Below are 21,197 nucleotides of genomic sequence, written 5' to 3'. Positions count from 1 at the left end.
ATTGCATGATCCATGCATTCCTGAAGGTGTTCATAGAATGCGTTTATAAAGGATTCTGCGGTCTGGGCCGTATTTTCCACAGGCCCGGGGGCATTGAAGGATTCCACCTCAGTTTTGAGGAGTGTGAAATTTGCTTTAGAGAAGTTTTTCACTGTGGTTTTCTGGGCAGGGGGTGGGGTCGGGATGTGAATATCCAGTGAGATTAGTTTATGGTCTGATCTTACCAGTGAGGGATACACTTCTGGTCTGGAGCATAGAGTCCCCATGTTGGTGATGATCAGGTCCAGTATGTTTTCCCCTCTTGTGGGAGAGGTAACAAGTTGTTCCATAACATTTGAGTTTATAAATTCTAGGAACCTTTGGGCTAGGGTGTTGGAGCTAGAGTAATGCTCCCAGTCTATGTTTGGGTAGTTGAAGTCGCCCAATATAATGGTGTTTGGAGAGACCTTCATATTTTCCAGTGTTCTCAGGAAGGCCGAGTGGGGTTCCTGGGTTTGGGAGGGTGGTCTGTAGCAGGCTATAAACTGGAAGGCAGTTTTACCCACTGTTAGTTGGACATGGATAGTCTCTGATACTTCGTGCTGTGCCACCAACCTGGAGGTGTGGGTATCTTTGACGAATATTGATACTCCCCCTCCTTTTGTGGTTCGGTCCAAGTTTTGGGGCCGAAAAGCATGGTATGAGGTATAACCTGTTAGTGCTGGTGTGCTCTCGGGAGCCTTGAACCAGGTTCCTGTTACTGCACAGATATCAATGTTCTCCATGCTAAGGAGAGTTTAGAGTGCATGCATCTTGAGGTTTAGACTTCTGGCGTTGAGTAGCATTACTCTTAGTTTCTTATCCCTTGTGATACTTATGGAGGTGGGTTTGTCTTTTGAGCCTTGCCTAAAAAAGGCACTATGGGGGGGGGCAAGAGCCTTTGCCAATATCCGAAAGCCCAGGGGTGACAGGTGCAAGCCGTCCCTAGCGAAGCATCGTGGCTTGTCGAGCATGTCATCCCAGGCTGACAGGCATTGGATCCCCTTTCAATGACACCAATACTTAAGCCAATTGTTGAAATTGATCATCTTGTCTTCATATTGTGGCATCATTCTTGGTGAGGGTAAGATGCTACTCAAGGTCAGGGTCATACCGGCCTGGGCTACATGCTCAGAGAGCTCCTCTATGTCTCTTTTCATGTAGTCCAGGGAGGTATGTCTCCGGTCATTCACACCAGCATGGACAATGACTGAGCCATATTTGTACCTGCCTTGGAGTGACCTGAGTGCTTGTGTTATGTGGCGGATCCTAGCGGCCGACAGGCAGCTCACCGTGACCTTCTCCTTGTTCAGCCTGGTGAGCGGGACGTCAGTGTGCCTGACGATAAAGTCACCTATTACAAGTGTATCAGGTGTGTTGTTTAGCCTTAAGAGCTGTGACTGTTCGGTGCACTGGCTTTGTGAGCTATGTGTTGCACGTGTTTTGTTTTGGGGTAGCGGTTGCTTGGGTGTCTGCTATGGAGGTCTCTGCTGCTTAGGCAGATTTTTATTTAGAGCCTCCGAGTATGTTTTTGTGTGTTTATGTGTTTGGTTTGCTGTCGTGGTAGGTCTATGTGAGACTGGAATTGTAGTGAGTGTGGTTTCCTTCTCCTCCTGACTGGTTATGCCATTACTGAGTTGAGAGAGCTTAGCCTCCAGTTTGGCTATATGGTTGCATCTCTCACAGGTGTTGGAATTTGTTGGGAGGAGGAGAGGGTTGTCTGTGTACATGAGGCAGTTGTAACATTGCCTCAAGATTCCCAGATTCACCAGCTGGTCTGGAGAGGAGACAGACAACTGACCTTTGGACATGCTAGAATAGTATTGGGAATTCCTTTATAATTGAAAAAAAGGGCCAGTGGGGAACAAGGTACTCAAGGGGAGTTTGTGAGGGTGTAGTGCTTTTAATTTTTTAGTGCTGACTTATATAATTGCTTTAGTGAGCAAGTCCCAGGCTTTAGAGTAGGAATAGGGTGTTTATTATGAGAACTAGATCAGTTCTAAGGGAAAAAGTGAAGAGCAGACTTTATGGAGCCGAGAATGGTTTAAACCCAATTAAGTGGCGCTGCCCGATGCTGCGCTATGCACAAAATCGCGCTAAAGCGGATTTTATACAGGGGGACTTGAAAGAGCTAGAAATTGGCCCAAAACGGCCAGTAGACTACCAGATTCTTGTGCTGGGAACACTCCTCCAGGGATAGATAGGCTGCTCTAAGCTCCCCACTGCCACTGGTGAACAAAGAAGCCTCCCTTTATCCAAGAAAGGAAATGGGCAACACAGGAACTTTCCAAAAGTCCAGAATACAGCAAAGCCTGTATTTGGACTACTCTAGGTCAGGAAAGACGGGAAACAAGGATAATTTTTTTGTTTTTTTTCTTTTTTGCAACAAACAGCAGGAAAATGCAATAAATATGTAACACAGGCTAGCGCACTTGAGTGTGTAGCCTCAACAGGTAAATGCAACAAACAGGACAAACTTTAAAAGTGCAGATGCAAAAACAACTTTATACAGTTTAAAACAGTTCAAGAAGCAGAAATACTTGCAGTTTAGCTAGATTGGACAGTCGCCCAGGTAGTAGCAGAAAAAACACTTTTATCAGGTTAGCAGTCGCTCTTTTAGCCTCTCTGCTGCTAGCACCACTCTGCAGGACCACGAGGAGCTTGGTTGAGTAGTAACAAGCGCAAAAAACGTGCCAAAGCAGGCTTTATACAGGGGGACTTGAAAGAGCCAGAAAATGGCCCAAAACGGCCAATAGACTACCAGATTCGTGTGCTGGGAACACTCCTCCAGGAATAGATAGGCTGCTCTAAGCTCCCCACTGCCACTGGTGAACAAAGAAGCCTCCCTTTATCCAAGAAAGGAAATGGGCAACACAGGAACTTTCCAAAAGTCCAGAATACAGCAAAGCCTGTGTTTGGACTACTCTAGGTCAGGAAAAGTGGGAAACAAGGATAATTGTTTTGTTTTTTTTCCTTTTTTTGCAACAAACAGCAGGAAAATGCAATAAATATGTAACACAGGCTAGCGCACTTGAGTGTGTAGCCTCAACAGGTAAATGCAACAAACAAGACAAACTTTAAATTACAAGTGCAAAAGTGCGCTAAAGCTGGCTTTAAAGCAGGGGGTTAGAAAGAGATAGGAAATGGCCCAAAACGGCCAATAAGCTACAAGTCACTGGGCTGGAACTACTCCTCAAGGGACAGATAGGCTGCTCAGAGCTCCCCACTCTCACTGGTGAACAAAGAAGCTTCCTCCTATCCAAATAAAGATATGGGCAACACAGGAACTATGACACAGCCCAGAGATCAGCAATACCTGAAGACTGGATTATTCTAGTTCAGTAAAGGTGGGAAACGAGGATTTTTTTTTTTTTTACAAAGTAGCAGAAATTAGGTACAGAAACACAGTAAATGCTTTAATTTGGCTAGCACACTTGAGTGTGTAGCCTACCAGTTAAACTAAGCAAAAACAAACTTTAAAAGTGCAAAAAACTCAGAAATACAGGCAGGAATGCAATAAAACAACTTTGCAGAGCTTATTTAGTTAAAGAAACAGAGAAGTCTATATATACAGAAAAGCAGCTAAAACACACAAACACTTCAGACGCAGTGCAACCTAGAGCACTTGAGTTGTAGCAATATTAAGGCAATTACAGTTATAATAAATGCTTTGAAATATACTCTATATTTCCAAAATGTTTGAGAAGCACAGTCAGAACACAAGGAGATTCAGGCAAAAAAAAATTTTTTTTTTTCTTGAAATGGAAAAAGGAGAAACAGAAGGCCTTATTAAATGTTCTCGCTGTATTAGGTAAAATGAGCTAATTACACTAGACTGGGAGGAGTGTCACAGATCAGATTTACAGTAGGGGCGGGCAACTGCAAAGCCACCAGGTATAAACAGCAAGACACCAACTGGGAGGGGGGTGGGTACAAAAACAATAGCCTACAGACAGTAAGCACTAGAGAAAGCCACAAACAATAGCCTACAGAAAGCCACAAACAATAGCTTACAGACAGTAAGCACTAGAGAAAGCCACAAATGAAAGTTTTTAAACAGATAAAGATTTGTAAAGATACAAAATTCTTTTAACTGCAAACAAATCAGTTACTTGTACAGATTAGTTAATAGCAAATAAAATACACTCAAAGACTAAAAAGCAGGCAATAAAAGTGCTATATATTAATTGTTAGAAACAATAATCTGTATAAATAATCGAAAAAAAACAGGATATTTATATATCTCAGCTAACAGTTGTGGTTAACAACTCTCATCCACTCTGCTCAGTGTGTATAGACAGAAACCCTATCAAAGTTAGGGCTTAAATACCAGAACAACAACTTTTTTTTTTTTTTACAAAAACACAAAAGAACCAGCTCCCACTAGCCAGCAGACAATTAACACAATCTAGCCAAGTTAAAGAAAGGCTTCAGCTAAAAACACTAGCCTACAGACAGTAAGCACAAGAGAAAGCCACAAACAATAGCCTACAGACAGCAAGTACTAGAGAAAGCCACAAATGAAAGTTTTTAAACAGATAAAGACTTGTAAAGATACAGAATTCTTTTAACTGCAAACAAATCAGTTACTTGTGCACATTAGTTAATAGCAATAAAATACACTCAAAGACTAAAAAGCAGGCAATAAAAGTGCTATATATTAATTGTTAGAAAATTAGAAGTTATGTACTCACCATAACGTTCCATCTGAGTAGGTGTATTCATTTGTCTGCAACCTGTGGGTTATGGATCCGATATCGGATCCGAACCGGCATAGTTTTCCAGCTATGGATCCAAGCTCTCAGCTCCTCCCCTCACCCATAATGCCCTGCTCTACCCTCATGACCTCAGATCGAGTTTGCCAAAGCAACAATACCCTCAAAAGGGTAACAAGTAATATGCAGGAAACTGAAAGGCCAGGGGGATAGGAGGGCGGGATGGTTGCAGACAAATGAATACACCTACTCAGATGGAACGTTATGGTGAGTACATAACTTCTAAATCTGAAGTAGGATATTCATTTGTCTGCAACCTGTGGGACAGAGTCCCCAGCTACCTGAATCTTGGGCGGCCATCATGGAAGGATATTCCGAGCACCGCTGAGCCAAAGGATGCTCTACCCTAGATGCAAGATCCAACTTATAGTGAGAAATAAATGTATGAGATGAAGCCCACGTGGCTGCTGCACAAATATCATCTAGAGGAATCCTAGCCTTGAAGGCTGCCGAGGTAGATACTGACCGGGTTGAATGGACATGAACACCCTCCGGTGCGGGCCTTCCTGACGCTTGATAAGCCAATAAAATGCACTGTGAAATCCAGCGGGACAGAGAAACTTTAGAAATTGGCTTGCCCAAATTGAATTTTGCAAAGGAAATAAACAGCTGGTCGGATTGCCTATGACCAGCTGTCCTGTTGAGATAAAATCTTAGTTGCCTGTGAACATCTAGTGAGTGTAGCCTATATTCACCTTTGTTTTCATACTTAGGGAAGAAAACAGGGAGGTTAATGGACTGATTGATGTTTGCTTCAGAAGCGATTTTAGGAAGGAAGGACGGGTTGGTCCTGAGGGAGACACGGTCCGGATAAAAAACCAAGTAAGGAGGTTTAGCTGATAAAGCTTGAAGTTCAGAAACTCTCTTGGCTGATGTAATGGCTACCAAAAAGGCTGTCTTGTAAGACAAGAATTTGAGATCCACTGTAGCCGCGGGCTCGAAAGGGGGAGCGGTCAGGGCCTGTAGGACCAAAGAAAGGTCCCAAGGAGGAACTGCTTGCTTTATAGGGGGCCTGAGAAGGAAAGTACCTTTAAGAAAAGTTTTGCACAATTTGGCTGACATAAGAGGATTAGACTCTTGACCAATGTGATAGTGAGAAATAGCCGCCAGTTGAACTTTGACTGTGGAACTGCTGGCACCATCATTAAAGAGAGAGGTTAGAAAATCAAGCACTACAGGGAGAGGAACCGTGAAGGGATCTAGGCCTTGCCGCTCCGCCCACACAGAGAAACGTTTCCATTTGCTTCGATAAACCTTTCTAGTGGATGGTTTATGAGCCGCCACTAAAATAGCCTTTACCGGAGAAGAAATACCGGGAGTCCTTATCAAGAGTGGAACTGGAGCAGCCAAGCGGTCAGCTTCAGGTTGTCCAGATTCGGAGGAGGAATGCAGGAAGGATGGGATATCAGATCCGGAATGGGATCCAGAATCCAAGGAGGATTCACCGAGTGAGACCTTAGGAAGGAGAACCAGATCTGTCGAGGCCAGAATGGAGCAATGAGAATCATCTTGCAACCCACCCGAGAGGCTTTCTGAAGGACTTGCAGCATCAGAGGCAAGGGTGGATAGGCATACAGAAGACCGGGTGGCCAAGCATGCACCAGAGCGTCTCTTGGGGTACCTCCGGGAGGAGGTATTAGAGCGAAAAAACTGTCGCACTTGGTGTTTGAGGGAGAAGCAAAAAGATCGCATGAAGGGGTTCCCCACCGTGCGAATATGCGTTCCGCTACTTGACAATTGAGAGACCACTCGTAAGGGGTCAGAATGGTGCGACTGAGCTTGTCCGCTAGGATGTTGGACCGACCCGGAATGTGCGTTGCTATGAGAAAGCGATTGGTGGAGGTTGCCCATTCCCAAACTCTCATGGCCTCTCGACAAAGAGGGTAAGACCTTGTTCCCCCTTGCTTGTTGATGTACCAGACAACAGACATATTGTCCGATTGAATCGCAATTGTTCCCAAGGGAAGAAAGTCCTGAAGTGCTAGCAACGCTAAGAGCACTGCTCTCATCTCTAGAACATTGATATGCAGTACGGTCTCTGAATCGTTCCACGTGCCTTGGACTGTCCGGCCCAAAGTGCCCCCACCCGAGGCGGGAGGCGTCCGTGGTCACCGTGGCGAGAGGGGAGAAGCACAAAATGGGCGACCCTGTGGAGATCCGGGGAGTGGAGCCACCACAAGAGGGACCGCTTGCAAGCCTTGCTGATCGCTATTGGATGATGCATGGGGAGAGCAAGGTATGACCACTGAACTAAGAGCGTCCACTGCAGAATGCGCATATTGAGCCTGGCAAGAGGAAGAAGTGCTATCGACGAAGCCATGGACCCTAGAGCCCTCAGGACCAACTCCGCTGGAACAGAACATGAATGGAGAATGGCCCGCACCTGGAGTTGCAGATTTAGAACTCTGTCCGCAGTGAGGAAGGCTCGTAAACTCCTTGTGTCTAGTCTGGCCCCTATGAAATCTATGAGCTGAGTGGGTGCCAGGTTGGACTTGTTTGTATTTATTGTGATGCCCAGAAATGGAGCAAGATGGAGAAAGGAGTCTCGTGCCGAGAGAAGTAGATGCCTTGTTGGGGCGGTAAGGAGCCAGTCGTCCAGGTAGGGAAAGACCTGCACCCCCTGAAGCCTCAGGTGGGCCGCTACCACTGCTAGTACTTTGGTAAACACCCTGGGGGCTGTGGTGAGACCAAAGGGAAGGACCCGGAACTGGTAGTGACTGGCTCCCAGCCGGAAGCGGAGAAATCTCCTGGAGCGTCTGTCCATTAGGATGTGGTAGTACGCGTCCTTGAGATCTATCGAGCACATCCAGTGGCCTTCTCCCAGAAGGGGGAGAATAGATTGTAGAGTGACCATTCGGAATTTTTCTTTGGGGACTGCCAGGTTCAAGAGAGAGAGGTCTAGGATTGGTCTTAGTTCCCCCGTCTTTTTTGGCACTAAAAGAACCTGGAGTAGAACCCTGATCCGATCTGGTCTGGGGGAACGGGCTGGATGGCTCTTTTCTCTAGCAGATGGCCAATTTCTGCCAAAGCGGCCTCCCTTTGACCGGGTGGTACGTCTGGGAGGGACTTCAACTTTGGAAGGTGAAGGAAAGGAATGCGATATCCCCTGGATATGATTTGGAGAACCCAGCGGTCCGATGTTATGGACTCCCATGCCGCTAGGTGTCCCGAACGTCCCCCGACTGCCTCCAGAGTAGAGCAGCCGGGCAACCCCTCAGGGTTGCTGCGCGGGCCGTTCAGAGAAAGGTTCCCTGGACCCGAAGTTTCTGGGAGCCCCTCTGCCTCTAGGGCGGCGTCCCTGTCCTCCTCTGGCACGGAAGGACTGGTTGTCCGGAGCAGGCTGGGACTGCTGCGACTTCGAACCACATCTTCTTCTGACCCTTTTGGTTCCTAGAATAGGGCCTCTGGGGTGCAGAGAAGCGGATTCCGACGGCAGACAGCGTCTTCCGTCCTTCTCGCTCTGGGTCAGCGTCTCGCGAACGGTCTTGCCAAACAGAGCAGAACCATCAAAGGCGTTCAAGCGCCTTGAAGGGCTCAGAAAAATCGCAGTGGCGGAGCCAGGCCTGACGTCTAGTGACCAGTCCTGTCCCCGCAGCTCTAGCGGCGCCCTCCGTAGCATGGGAGAGTAGCCGCATAGAAGTATTTGTGACTGACCTAAGAGTGGCCATTTTGGTGGAGTGCAGAGCTCTGTCCTCCTCCGAAATGGACTCAGGGGGGGATGCAGCGTACTCCTTAATAAGGTCTCGCTGCATCCGAATAACATGTGCCAAATAGTTCAGCGCCCTTACCGAGAAGGTCGCGAACTGAACATCCGCTTCCCAAGCGGTCCATCATCGAGACTCCTTGCTCGGTGGGTGGACTGAGGGACTCTCCTGAGCCAGTTCCCTCTTTGTGGCCGCCGCCATCAACATGGCATCTACAGGAGGCCCCTTACTCCAATGGGTCCTGTCAGAAGGTGGGCTAAGGATTCTATCAGGTCTTTTGGGAATTGGCTCCACGGTGTCCGGTTCCTTCCACGCCCTGGTGGTAATAAGGTCCACCAGGGGGTCGGCAGGGGGCGACACCCAAGAGGTAGACGGGCCGGTTCCGAATGCCTCCAAGAACACGGACTCGTCCGAGGAAGACTTGGGGGCAGACCACCCCCCCCTAATACGGAGCATTTCCATGATGTCTCCGAAGGAGACATCCTCGGGGGGTGACCGTGGGGAGCCTTCCCCTTCCTCCAAGTCCGTGTCTTCAGTGAGAGACTCAGGGGAGTCAATGTGCCTCCTTTTGCACGTATGCTTGCCAGGAGCCTCCTCTGGGGGGCTGTCAGAGGAGTCCTCGCAAGCAGCAATTTGCTCCATGGGAGCAACTTGGGGCACAGAAACGGGCTGTCCCAGGGGCCGGATGGTGGAAGCCTGGCCCAGTGCAGAGGGAGCGCGGGACGGAGCCGAAGCAAGTGCCGGGGATCCGGAGACCCTCAACAGAGCCCTCTCCACTACATCAAAAGCCGAAGGGGAGCCGACCTCGACCAAAGGATCCGACAATCGGCTCCCCTCGGATCCGAAGAGTGGATCGGAGCCGGCGCCCGGCACTCGGATCCGAAGGGACAGTGCGCTCCGACACAGACGGCGCCGAAGGAGCACTGATCCCCGGATCCGGCTCGGATCCAGGCTCCGAGATCGGGTCCGGCACTCGAGGGCATGGTCGGATCCGGTACCAAGTACTATCGGCTCCGACCTCCCCGGCTCGAAGCTGCTCGGCTCCAGTTGCTCGAACCCGGAAGCGGGTCGGAGAAGGAGCAATAGGCTTAAAGAAGGGTGTTGAGCTCCCCGGAGGAGGCAAGAGCACTCCCATCTGCATCTGGGCCTGGATGAACCTTCTCATCATCCGGTCCAGATCAGCATCGAGGCTATGGGTAGATCTCGACGAGGCTACCGAGGTAGGCCTGGAATGCCTCCTCGATAGCCTCGACGGAGATCGGGTCTCCTCCTCCTCAGGACCCGGTGAGAAGCACACAGGTGACCGGAGCCGAGAAGGAGGAGACCGCACTAAGGAAGCCGGGAGAAGCCGCTTGGCTGGCGGGGCGAAACAGAGGTCTCGGCCCGCCGCTTGTGGTGCTTCTCCTCCGTCCTTTTAGATGCATCCCTCTCCTGTCCTGAAGCGGGAGTTTGAGTCCCAGGAGCAGGAGGGGTGCCACAGGGGAACAACTGCAGCCGCAGGAGTCCCCGAAGGAGCGGAGGTCGGAGCCGAGTCCGGCGGTAAAAGACCCGCCAAGACCAGCTTGGACCTCCGCTCCTTCAGTGCCCTGGGGTTGAACCCTGCACAAATGGAACAACCAGATGTGAGGTGTTCAACCCCAAGACACTTAACACACCGAGTGTGGCCATCAGCCGGTGAGAGCTTATGGCCACACTCGGAGCATTTAGAAAATATTGACTTAGGCTGTTCAGCCATAGTCACTAAAGTTAACCAAAAGTTACAGAAGGTAACTTAAAACAATAAAGAAACACACAGGCCTCACACACACTCTACGTACCAGCGAGGGGAGGGAATAAAATTTAGTACTGAAAAATTAAATTAAACTAAAAACTGTCAATAATAATAGGAAACCTACAACTTTCACACAAAAAAAGTTAAAGAAGGCAAAAATTCTCTATTTTTAAACAAGAAATATCCACTTAGCTGAGAGCTATGAAATCCACATCTAGTTACCAGCGCGGCAAACAAGATCTGAGGTCATGAGGGTAGAGCAGGGCATTATGGGTGAGGGGAGGAGCTGAGAGCTTGGATCCATAGCTGGAAAACTATGCCGGTTCGGATCCGATATCGGATCCATAACCCACAGGTTGCAGACAAATGAATATCCTACTTCAGATTAGAAGTTATGTTCTTACCATAACGTTCCATGTTAGTTGTCTTCTTCTCGCCTTCTTCTTGCTGGATGGGTTCGGAGCCGACCTGCCCGACTGCCACTCTAAAGCTCGAGAGTTGGTTCCACCGGCTCGAGGCTCCCCTTATATCCCACAATGCTAGGCGAGAGTTACCTCAGATCTCGTTTGTAAGCTAACCCCAGCTTATAACAGAAACAGTATAACTGTAAAAAACAGAATCCACCTCTAACAACAGGAAGAAGAAGGGAGACCTACATCCTGAAACAAGAAATATGCATAATAGCATATAGCTAAGAAAGAGGTGGTAGAAAGAGAGGTCACGATCACAACTCCTCTAGGTCTGTCCAGGCCAGGGGGAAGGAGGGTGGGACGCAAGAAGAAGGCGAGAAGAAGACAACTAACATGGAACGTTATGGTAAGAACATAACTTCTATATGTTAAGTTGTCTATCTCGCCTTCATTCTTGCTGGATGGGACCACGTCCCTAGCACCTTGTCCCGGGTGGCCTAACGGAACAGACTCCTGAGAACAGTGGAACCAAAATTAGCTCTATGCCTAGAAGCTAAATCCAACTTATAATGGGAAATAAAAGTGTGAGGAGTAGCCCAAGTAGCCGCTGCACAAATGGTGTCAATAGGCAGTCTGTCTTGGAAGGCTAGAGAAGTAGCCAAAGCTCTGGTGGAATGGGCTTTAGGCTTATTAGGCAGTTTTTGGTGTCTAATCTCATAAACAAGGGTAATCAGAGATGTTAGCCATCTGGATAAAGATACCTTTGAAACTGGAAGTCCCTTTCTGCTTTCCGCATAGGAGACAAACAGCTGATCAGATTTTCTGAATTGTTTCGTCCTGTCCAAGTAGTACCTTAATTGACGATAATTTTTGTTCAGACCTATTTGAATACTCCGGGAAAAAAACAGGGAGGTCAACGCATTGGTTTAGATTTGATGTTGAAACCACCTTAGGCAAAAAGGATGGGTTAGTTCGTAAGGAAACTCTGTCCTTATGGAACACAAGGTAAGGAGAACGACAACTGAGTGCTTGAAGTTCTGAAATTCTTCTAGCTGATGTGATAGCCACCAGAAAGAGAGTTTTCCATGATAATAACTTTAAGGAACATGAAGCTGCAGGTTCGAAAGGGGAAAGAATCAAAGAAGCAAGAACTAAATTTAGGTCCCAAGGAGAAGGAGGATTTCTTACAGGAGGTCTGAGAAGAAAAACTCCTTTCAAAAAGGCTTTGCAGAGTTTGTGGGACATTAGGGCGGATTCAGAAATACCCACATGGAAATTAGAAATAGCTGCCAATTGAACCTTAAGAGTAGATGGAGATGAACCTGCATGGAAAAGTTCAGCAAGAAAATCAAGGACTAGTTGGATGGAAGCGGTGAAAGGATCTATGTCCTTTCCTTGTGCCCAATATGAAAAGCGTTTCCACTTACTCAAATAAATCTTTCGAGTGGAAGATTTATGGGAAGCTATCAAAATATCTCTAACAGAGTGAGATAATTGAGGAAGCCTGGCTACGGTTGGAAGTGGAGGAACCAAGCAGTGAGGTTCAGAGAGGGGAGGGAGCGATGAAACTGACCCGACTGATGGATCAAAAGATCTGGAACTAGGTCCAGATTCCACGGTCGCCCAAAAGAAATCGATGCAGAAAGGGGAACCACACTTGTCGAGGCCAGTAAGGAGCAATGAGGATCAATGAGGCCTTCTGAGCGATAGCTTTCTGTATTACTTGAGAGATCAGTGGGAAAGGAGGAAATGCATACAGAAGTCCCGGGCCAAACTTGGACTAGCGCGTCCCTGCTGGGTTGGCCTGGTAAAGGGAATAGAGTGAAGTATTCTCTGCACTTGCTGTTTTGGGGAGTAGCAAAAAGATCACAGCATGGCTGACCCCACTTGAGAAAAATCTCTCTCACTACAGAGTCTTTCAGAGACCACTCGTGAGGCATGAGAATAGCTCTGCTCAACTTGTCCGCAATGTGATTGGACTTCCGGGATGTGCGTTGCTATCAGAAAACGCTGAGAAGAAATCGCCCATTGCCACAGTCTGAGTGCTTCTCGACACAGGGGGTATGATCTGGTTCTGCCTTGTTTGTTGATGTACCACACTACAGACATATTGTCTGTCTGGATTGCAATCGTTCCCAAGGGAAGAGAGTCTTGAAGGGCTTGCAACGCTAAAAGCACTGCTCTCATTTCCAGAACATTTATGTGCAAGTGGCATTCGTCTGGTTGCCATGTGCCCTGGACTGTCCTGCCCTGATAATGCCCCCCCCACCCGATCAGGGAGGCATCCGTTGTCAGAGTAGCAACCGGAGGAGGTGGAACAAATGGTCTCCCCAACAGGAGCTGGGGGGAAGACATCCACCACATGAGATGCTTTTTGCACGCTTGCGTGATCATAATGGTGTGAGACATTGGAAGTTCCTGGTATGACCATTGAGAAAAGAGCATCCACTGAAGGATCCGCATGTGGTATCTGGCCAATGGAAGGAGGGGTATGGCCGCTGCCATGATTCCCAACACCTTTAGAACTAACCTGGCTTTGACTCTGTTGTAGTTGAGAAGTAGTGATACCAATTTTTGAATGTCTGATATCCTTTGGTTCGTTAGTGTTGCAGACATGTTTACAGTATCTAAATTTAGCCTATGTAGGTAATAGTGCGACAAGGCGACAAAACAGACTTTTCAATTTATTGAGATACCCAGATTTTGACAGACGCGAAAAGTGTAATCTCTGGCCATCAGAAGGAGATGCTTGGTGGGAGCTGTGAGGAGCCAGTCGTCCAAATATGGAAACACCTGGAATCCCTGTCGTCTCAGGTGAGAAGCTACCACTGCCATGCATTTGGTAAACACCGGGGGCAGTGGTGAGACCAAAGGGCAGGGCCCTGAATTGAAAATGACTGGTTCCCAGCCTGAAGCGGAGGAATCTTCTGGAGCGTCTGTTCATTTTATGTGATAGTACGCGTCCTGAAGGTCTATAGAGCACATCCAGTTTCCTTTTCCCAATAGGGGAAGAATGGATTGCAGCGTGACCATCCGAAATCTTGTTTTCTTGACCGATCTGTTCAAGATACTGAGATCCAAAATTGGTCTCCAGTCCCCTGTTTTCTTTGGAACTAAAAAGAACCTTGAGTAGATTCCGGATCCTAGTTGGTCTGCTGGCACTGGCTGAATAGCTCTTTTGCAAGCAGTTTTGAAATTTCCAAAGCTGCTATATCCCTTTGAGCGGGTGGAACATCTGGAAGGGATTTTTTTGACTGATTTGGAAAACGAAGAAAGGGAATAGAATAACCTTCGGAAATGATGGACTGTACCCATTTGTCTTGTGTCAAGGATAGCCAGGCTTCTGGGTACAGTGACAATCTTCGCCCGACTGCCTCCGAAGATGGGCAGTCGGGCAACACCTCAGGGATGCTGAAAAGGCTTATTGGAGGACGTTTCTCGATTGCCCTGGTTCTGCGGACCCCCTCTGCCTCTAGGGCGACATCTACCATTGTTGTTCCCCCCTCTGCCTCTGGCGGGGAACCGACTCTGTGCATCAGGCGAAGTCCCTTGAGATTGTTTACGGAACCACATCTTTCCCCCCTTCTGGCCTTTGGGGTAAGGCCTAGAAGGAGTAGAAAAACGGACTCCGACGGCAGAAAGGGTCTTGCCATCAGTCTCGCACCTAGTCAGGGTTTCTTTCACTTGTGGACCAAAAAGAGATGATCCATCAAAGGGGAGTTCGTGAAAGACGTCTTGAAAGGTTCCGCAAAATTGCATAGCCGCATCCAGGCGTGCCTACGTAAGGCTACCCCTGTTCCTGCGGCTCTGCTCGCTCCATCGGCCGCATAAGAAAGGAGGCGCATGGAGGAGTTGGAAATAGAATTAAGGATAGCCAGCTGCGTGTTCATTTTCTCTTGGAAACCCGCAGCTGTAGGGTCCTTCAGCATTTCACTCGCTTCTTTGATCAAGTCCCTTTGAAGACGAGTGAAATGGCATAGGTAATTCAGCGCACGCATAGTAAATGTCGCTGAGGAGAACATCCGCTTCCCGTACCTATCCATGGACCTAGATTCCTTGTTAGGTGGATGGACAGGCACTGAAGGATCAGCCAGTTCCTTCTTTGTGGCGGCAGCTACCACCATAGCATCCACAGAGACTCCTTTTGATAAAAATTCCTTGTCTGATGGAGCTGTGATGAATTTGGAGGGTCTCCTGGGAGTGGGGTCCACTGAATCAGGAGCCGTCCATGCCTTTAGCCACCACCTGCATGAGGGGGTCAAGGGGGACACCCAGGAGGTGGAAGGACGAGAGCCAAACGCCTCAAGATACACAGATTCGTCCTCCGAAGGGTTGAGGGCTGGCCAATTTCCCCTCTGTTTAAGGATCTCCAGAATGTCTGCAAATGAGACATCTTCAGAAGGGGAACGGGGGGAACCCTCAGAGTCATCCAGATCTGTGTCCGACGTAATAGGCTCAGGTGAGTCAATGTGCTTCCTCTTGCACTTCCTCTTCCGAGGGGGCTCTTCTGCCAAATCAGGAGAGGCCTCGGAAGAGGATGAAATCCCCAAAGGGAGCTCCTGAGGAGTTGGCTCTCTGCGGTCCGGGATGAGGGAGTGAGTCGACTTACCCTGAGGCAGCATAGAGGGGGGGGGCTGACGGAGCCGACTGTGGAGTAGAGCCAGGCTCTAACACACTCCGCATGACCTCGAAAGCACCCCTGTCAGGCAGAGCCAGAGGTCCCCGCTCCGAGGAGCTAAGGACCCCTCGGCACCGACAGTGATGGCTCGAGGCTGATGTCGGAGCCGAACTCACCAGCGCCAAGCACCGAGAGGAGAGGGGGTCGGACAAGGGTCCGATGCCACTCACCCCTCGAGCCGACGAGGATGTCCGCGCCGAGATTCCTCCATGGAAGAAAACGGAGCCGGCGACGGAGCCGAAGACAATTGTCTCGGCTCGAGGTGACCACAGTCTCGGTTCCGACACGACCCGGCTCGAACTCAAGAGAGTCGAAGGAGGAAAGAGTTGATGGACGGGGCAGGCACCGACTGATGAGTCGGGCTCTGAAGCATCTGGGCTAGTGCCTCGGACTTGAGTAGTCGACTCACCACCCTCTGAAGGTCATGATCGGACAGCCTCGATGACCTAGAGGAATGAGACCTTTGGCTCCGTTCAGACAGCAGGGGAGATCCTGGAGCCGAATGAACGGAGCCAAGAGAAGGTGACCTAGACCTCTTTCTGGTTGTCGGCTCCGAAGATCTTGTCGGAGCCGACACGGGTACCTCGATAACCTCGGCTCCGGCCGGGGCCGAGGAAGCCACAGAAACTGTGGACTGAGTCTTATCGGCTCCAGCCGGAGCCGATAAAGGCAAAGGTTGAACAACCTGAGGTCTCGGCTCAGAAGCCGGAGCCGAAGACCTCGATGCCTTGGAGGGCTTCCCTGTTGAGACAGACAGGGAATCCTCAGGCTTCAACAAGCCTCTCAGAATAAGCTTGTTTTTTCTTTCCTGCAGGACCCTGGGGCTGAAGCCATGGCAAACAGCACAGGAGTCCTGCAGGTGCAAAGGCCCCAGACAATAGACACAAGAAGTGTGAGCGTCTGTCAGAGACATTTTCTGACAGCACGCATCACACTTCTTGAATCCGGAGACCTTTGCTTCTTTAGACATAGCCTAACTGGTGAACACAAACACACACAAACACACCAGTTATACCCTGTCAAAATAACTACTTTAGTAAAAATACTAAAAAATAAAGTACAATAAACAGTAGTTTAAACTACACAAACACTCCCTAGGGAAGGGAAGGCCCAAGGCCCAAGGGAAGAACTAAAAGTTCTTTTAAACAAAAAACGGGAAAAAATTAGGTCGGGGATAAAGTTCAATGAACTACACTAATTTGATAATAATTAAACTAAAAAAGCTTAAACTCACCAGGAACCGGTAGAACAACCAACCTCGAAGCTGTAGCGGCAAACAAGATCTGAGGTAACTCTCGCCTAGCATTGTGGGATATAAGGGGAGCCTCGAGCCGGTGGAACCAACTCTCGAGCTTTAGAGTGGCCGAGTCGGAGCCGAGGTCGGCTCCGAACCCATCCAGCAAGAATGAAGGCGAGATAGACAACTTATCAATAATCTGGATAAATAATCGAAAAAAAAAAACAGGATACTTATATATCTCAGCTAACAGTTGTGGTTAACAACTCTTATCCACTCTGCTCAGTGTGTATCTTTTTTTTTTTTAACTTTCATTTTAGAAGGTTGAGTTTCTGAAAATCAAACTTATGGTCTCGACTATATGAAGTTTGGGTTTTTTGGGAATTCGAGCTTCTAAAGTGAATCCATATATATATATATATATATATATATATATATATATATATATATATATATATATATATGTGTGTGTGTGTGTATGTATGCATATATACACATATATCTGTGTGTGTGTGTATGTATATATATAAATAATAGGACAAGGAGGAGGAAACAGAATAAACACTATATACCCTAAGAGATCCAAGGGTTCAGACAGAGTCCAAAGGAGATCTGTCTGATCCCTAGAAGTACTATGACAATTTGGTAGGGGGAAGGAGGGAGGGAGTTGAACCAGATGAAAAGAAGACAACATGGATCTGTAGTTATGGTAAGTACATAACTTTTGTATCCAGTGTTGTCCTTTTTCTTCTGATTCAACATGTGAGATGGATTTCTAAGCTACCTGATAGGGACGTAGGTGGACTGAAGGAAGTATATTCCTGAGTATGGCGGAGCCAAAAGACTTGCGAGTCTTGGACTGCACATCTAACTTGTAGTGGGATACAAAAGTATGAGCTGAGGACCAATTTGCTGTTGCACATATGCCAAAGACAGGCACTCATTCTGCAAATGCTGTTGAGGTTGCCATAGCTCTGACAGAGTGTGCCTTAGGCTTTGATTGTAAAGGCATACCTTGTAAATCATACACAAAATAAATGCAATCTGCTAATGATTTTGAGAGTGATCCCTTAGACATTGATTTCCCCAGCCTTTTTGGAGAAGGATATAAACAAGTGATCTGATTTTCTGAAACTTTTAGTACAATGGTGGTAGAACCTAAGATGTCTCTGCAAATCTAATGTGTATAACGTATGTTCTTGTTTATTGGTAAAATTGGGGAAGAAAACTGGCATGCCAATCTGTTGGTTCAAATTAGATTCAGAAGCTACTTTAGGAAGAAAGTAAGGGTTTGTTATCAGTGACACTCTGTCTTTATGAAAGACAAGGATGGGAGGCTTGTATGAGAGTGCATGTAGTTCTGATACTCAATGGCAGATGCAATGGAGAATAGAAAAATAATTTTCCATGAAAGAAACTTCATATCTGTGGATGCTGCTGGTTCAAAGGGTTTTGGGATTAAAGACTGAAGTAAGATTATATACTGGGGGTCTTAATAAAAAGGTTTCTCTTAGAAAGGCTCTGGATACTTTGAGGGAAGCAATGGAAGCATTGTTGAATGCTATGTGGAAGTATGAAATGGATGGTAATTGTACTTTAGTTGTGGAATAACTTGACCCAGCCATGAAAAGTTCTGAAAGAAATTCCAAACTTTTTGGAAGAGGTGCTGAAAAGGGATCTAGTCTATTAAACAATGCCCCAGATGGAAACACTTCTATTTGCTCTTGTAAGTCTTTTTTGTTGAGTTCCTTTAAGAGGAAAATATGAAATGAACTACAGGGGAAGAATGCTTGGCATTTCCGACAATTGTTAGAATTAGAGAAACCATGCAGTTAGCTTTAGGGTGTTGAAATCTGGTAAAGGTATCCCAGAGGAGAGTGTGAGGAGATCCAGGAATGGATCCAGAACCCATGATGGATGAGCTAGGTGACACACTGGAAAGGGGAACCACACAAGCTGAGGCCAGAAAAGGGGGGGGGGCGATAAGGATTACCCTGGTCTTGTACGCCACTGGTTTCTGAATAAACTTGGTGATGAGGGATAGGTGGAAAGGAGACCTAGGGGCCAAGGATGGACTAGAGCATCTCTTGGTGACTGTTCCTGTGGAGGGATGAGGGCAAAGTAACTTCTGCATTTGTTGTTTAGATATGAAGCAAAAAGGATGCAGCATGGTTAGCCACAGTAGCTGAAAATCTCTGTTGCCACTGGTTTTATCTAAATTTTAATTATTTGATTATTAATTATTTAGACATTGAATTGTATAAATATATGGATAAGTTGAGATTTGAATCAACTATTTATCCGAAATCCACCTTTTAGAATTCTTATCTTTTACATAGTAGTCACCACCCCTTTAAACAAAAATATGGATTGGTTAAAGGACAGAAGGTGAGACTGTTACGGATTATTTTGGAAGAAAATGTTTCTGAAGGAATTAGATTTATTAAAAAGGATGTTGTATGAGAGGGGTTACTCAGCTGGATTATGTAAAGAGTAGAGAGAGAAGTGATTAATAAGAGAACTACTAATTTAAGCCTACTTAAATGGGGCAAAACTGAGGAATGAAGCAATTGATACACCAAATACTATATTTGATAGGAGGATTGTTTTACTCTTTAATTTTAGAAGTACTAAAATTAAGGAAATTATGCAGTTAGTGTGCATAAACTATTATTGGCAAAGCTGGGTACTGATATTAATTTAATTTTTAAAAGGGGTAAAAACCTCAAGAATATGCTTGAAGGAATTATTTCTGATGGTAAAAATGAAAATGGTTACATAAAAACATGGAGGTTGCCCTTATTGCCCACATTATTGTAACAAAATTAATATTCCTAATTATTCTAAAGACATACACTGTTTGGGTAGATATAATTGTAATACAGCATGGGTTGTCTATGTCACCTGTTGTCAAACATGTCAGGCTTTCTATGTGGGCAAGACGGAGAGACCTTTAAAATGTAGATATATGAGCATTTTATTGTATAAGGAGGGGAAATCTACTAATGGCTTATTTAAACGTTCTTTAGTTTGTGTTAATTCTTGTACTTTAATTTTTTTTTATTGGAAAAGATCTCTCCGTCAGAAAAAGGGGGTGACTGAAAAAACATTCTAGAGTATAAGGAATTATGGTGGCAACAATTATTGGAGGCAACTTTGTTCCCCTAGTATAATTGATAATATTTCTTTAAACAGTGTGCTAAAATGGCGATCTGTGAGACTGATTGATTTCAACTTGTATACTTGTTAATGTGGTATGTTTTTATTAAATTGTAGGGTTTAATGTTTATATATCTTTAAGTAATGGATTAATTGATTATTGGAGGGGGAAAAAAAGTTATGTACTCACCATAATGTTCCATGTGTGTTGTCCATCTCGCCTTCATTCTTAATTGGTTGGGTTCAGAACCAATCCTCTGTTCTGACTTGGACTTATACAAAAGCTCAAGGTCTTCCACTAGCTCATGGCTGTAACCCTATCCCATCATGCCCTAGGAAAGCTCCCCAGATCTTGTTTGCTGATACAACACTAGATACCAATAACAATCAAAAACTTACAGAACAAGGAAGAGAAGTCGGGGAACCTTTATTTCCAATTTTAACTGCTCTGTCCTCCAAGAGTCAAAGGTAGGGGGAGGAGGGTGGAATGTAAGAATGAAGGTGAGATGGATAACACACACATGGAACGTTATGATGAGTACATAACTTCTTTATGTGATGTTGTCCTATCTTGCCTTCACTCTTAACTGGTTGGAACGGCATCCCTAGCACCATATTTCTTGGGTGGCTCACAGGCAAATATTCTTCAGAACAGTGGACCCAAAAGAGGCCCTGTTCCTGGAGGCCAAATCCACTTTGTAATAAGTGATAAAGGTATGAGGTCTTGCCCATGTTGCTGCAGCACAAATGGTATCAATTGGTAATCTTGCCTGAAAGGCAGAGGAGGTTGCTATGGCTCTTGTAGAATGCCCTTTTACTTTTTTGGGAAGTTTTTTTGTTTTGAGGACTGTAAATAAAAGTAATGCAATCTGATAGCCATTTTGAAAGTGTGACTTTTGATATAGGAGCACCTTTCTTGTAGTCTGAAAATGATACAAATAATTGGTCAGATTTTCTGAAATCCTTTGTCCTATGTAAGTAGAAGCATAATGTCTATGTACATCTAGTTGGTGCGGCATATATTCTGCCTTGTTACCATAGTTGGGGAAAAAACTGGCAGGTCTATGGATTGGTTCAAATTAGATTCTGAGCAAACTTTGGGTAGGAAAGGATGTGTTTGTTTGTAGGGATACTCTGTCTTTGTGGAAGAGCATGTGGGGGGGAGGGGGCTTTATTGACAATGCCTGTAGCACTGAGACTCTTCTAGCAGAAGTGATGGCTATCAAAAGGATTGTCTTCCAATTTAGAAATTCTAGATCATATGATGATGCAGGTTCAAAAGGGGGAAGAATCAAATGGGATAAAACAAAGTTTAGGTCCTATGGTGCCAGAGGAGCTTTAATGTGTGGTCTTAATAAAATAGTTACCTTATGAAAAGCCTTGCAAAGTATCTGGGACATCACATTTGGCCCCAATTCTCTTGTGTGGAAGGTAGATATCACTGC

At 46.3% G+C, this 21,197-nt stretch overlaps 1 protein-coding gene across 1 annotated transcript in view; it reads right to left on the bottom strand.

Annotated features, from left to right (window-relative positions):
- LOC122800226 (dynein axonemal heavy chain 17-like) overlaps positions 1 to 21,197 on the bottom strand; it is a 17,083,451-nt gene that overhangs the window by 8,495,911 nt on the left and 8,566,343 nt on the right. The gene's annotated exons all lie outside the window — the stretch shown is intronic.

Source organism: Protopterus annectens, chromosome 4.part0 (assembly GCF_019279795.1).
Source record: "Protopterus annectens isolate FY-2018-M chromosome 4.part0, PAN1.0, whole genome shotgun sequence".
In the NCBI taxonomy this organism is placed as follows: Eukaryota; Metazoa; Chordata; order Ceratodontiformes; family Protopteridae; genus Protopterus; species Protopterus annectens.
Note: the sequence above shows the minus strand (reverse complement) of the source record. Positions and strands in the feature narration are given on the sequence as shown.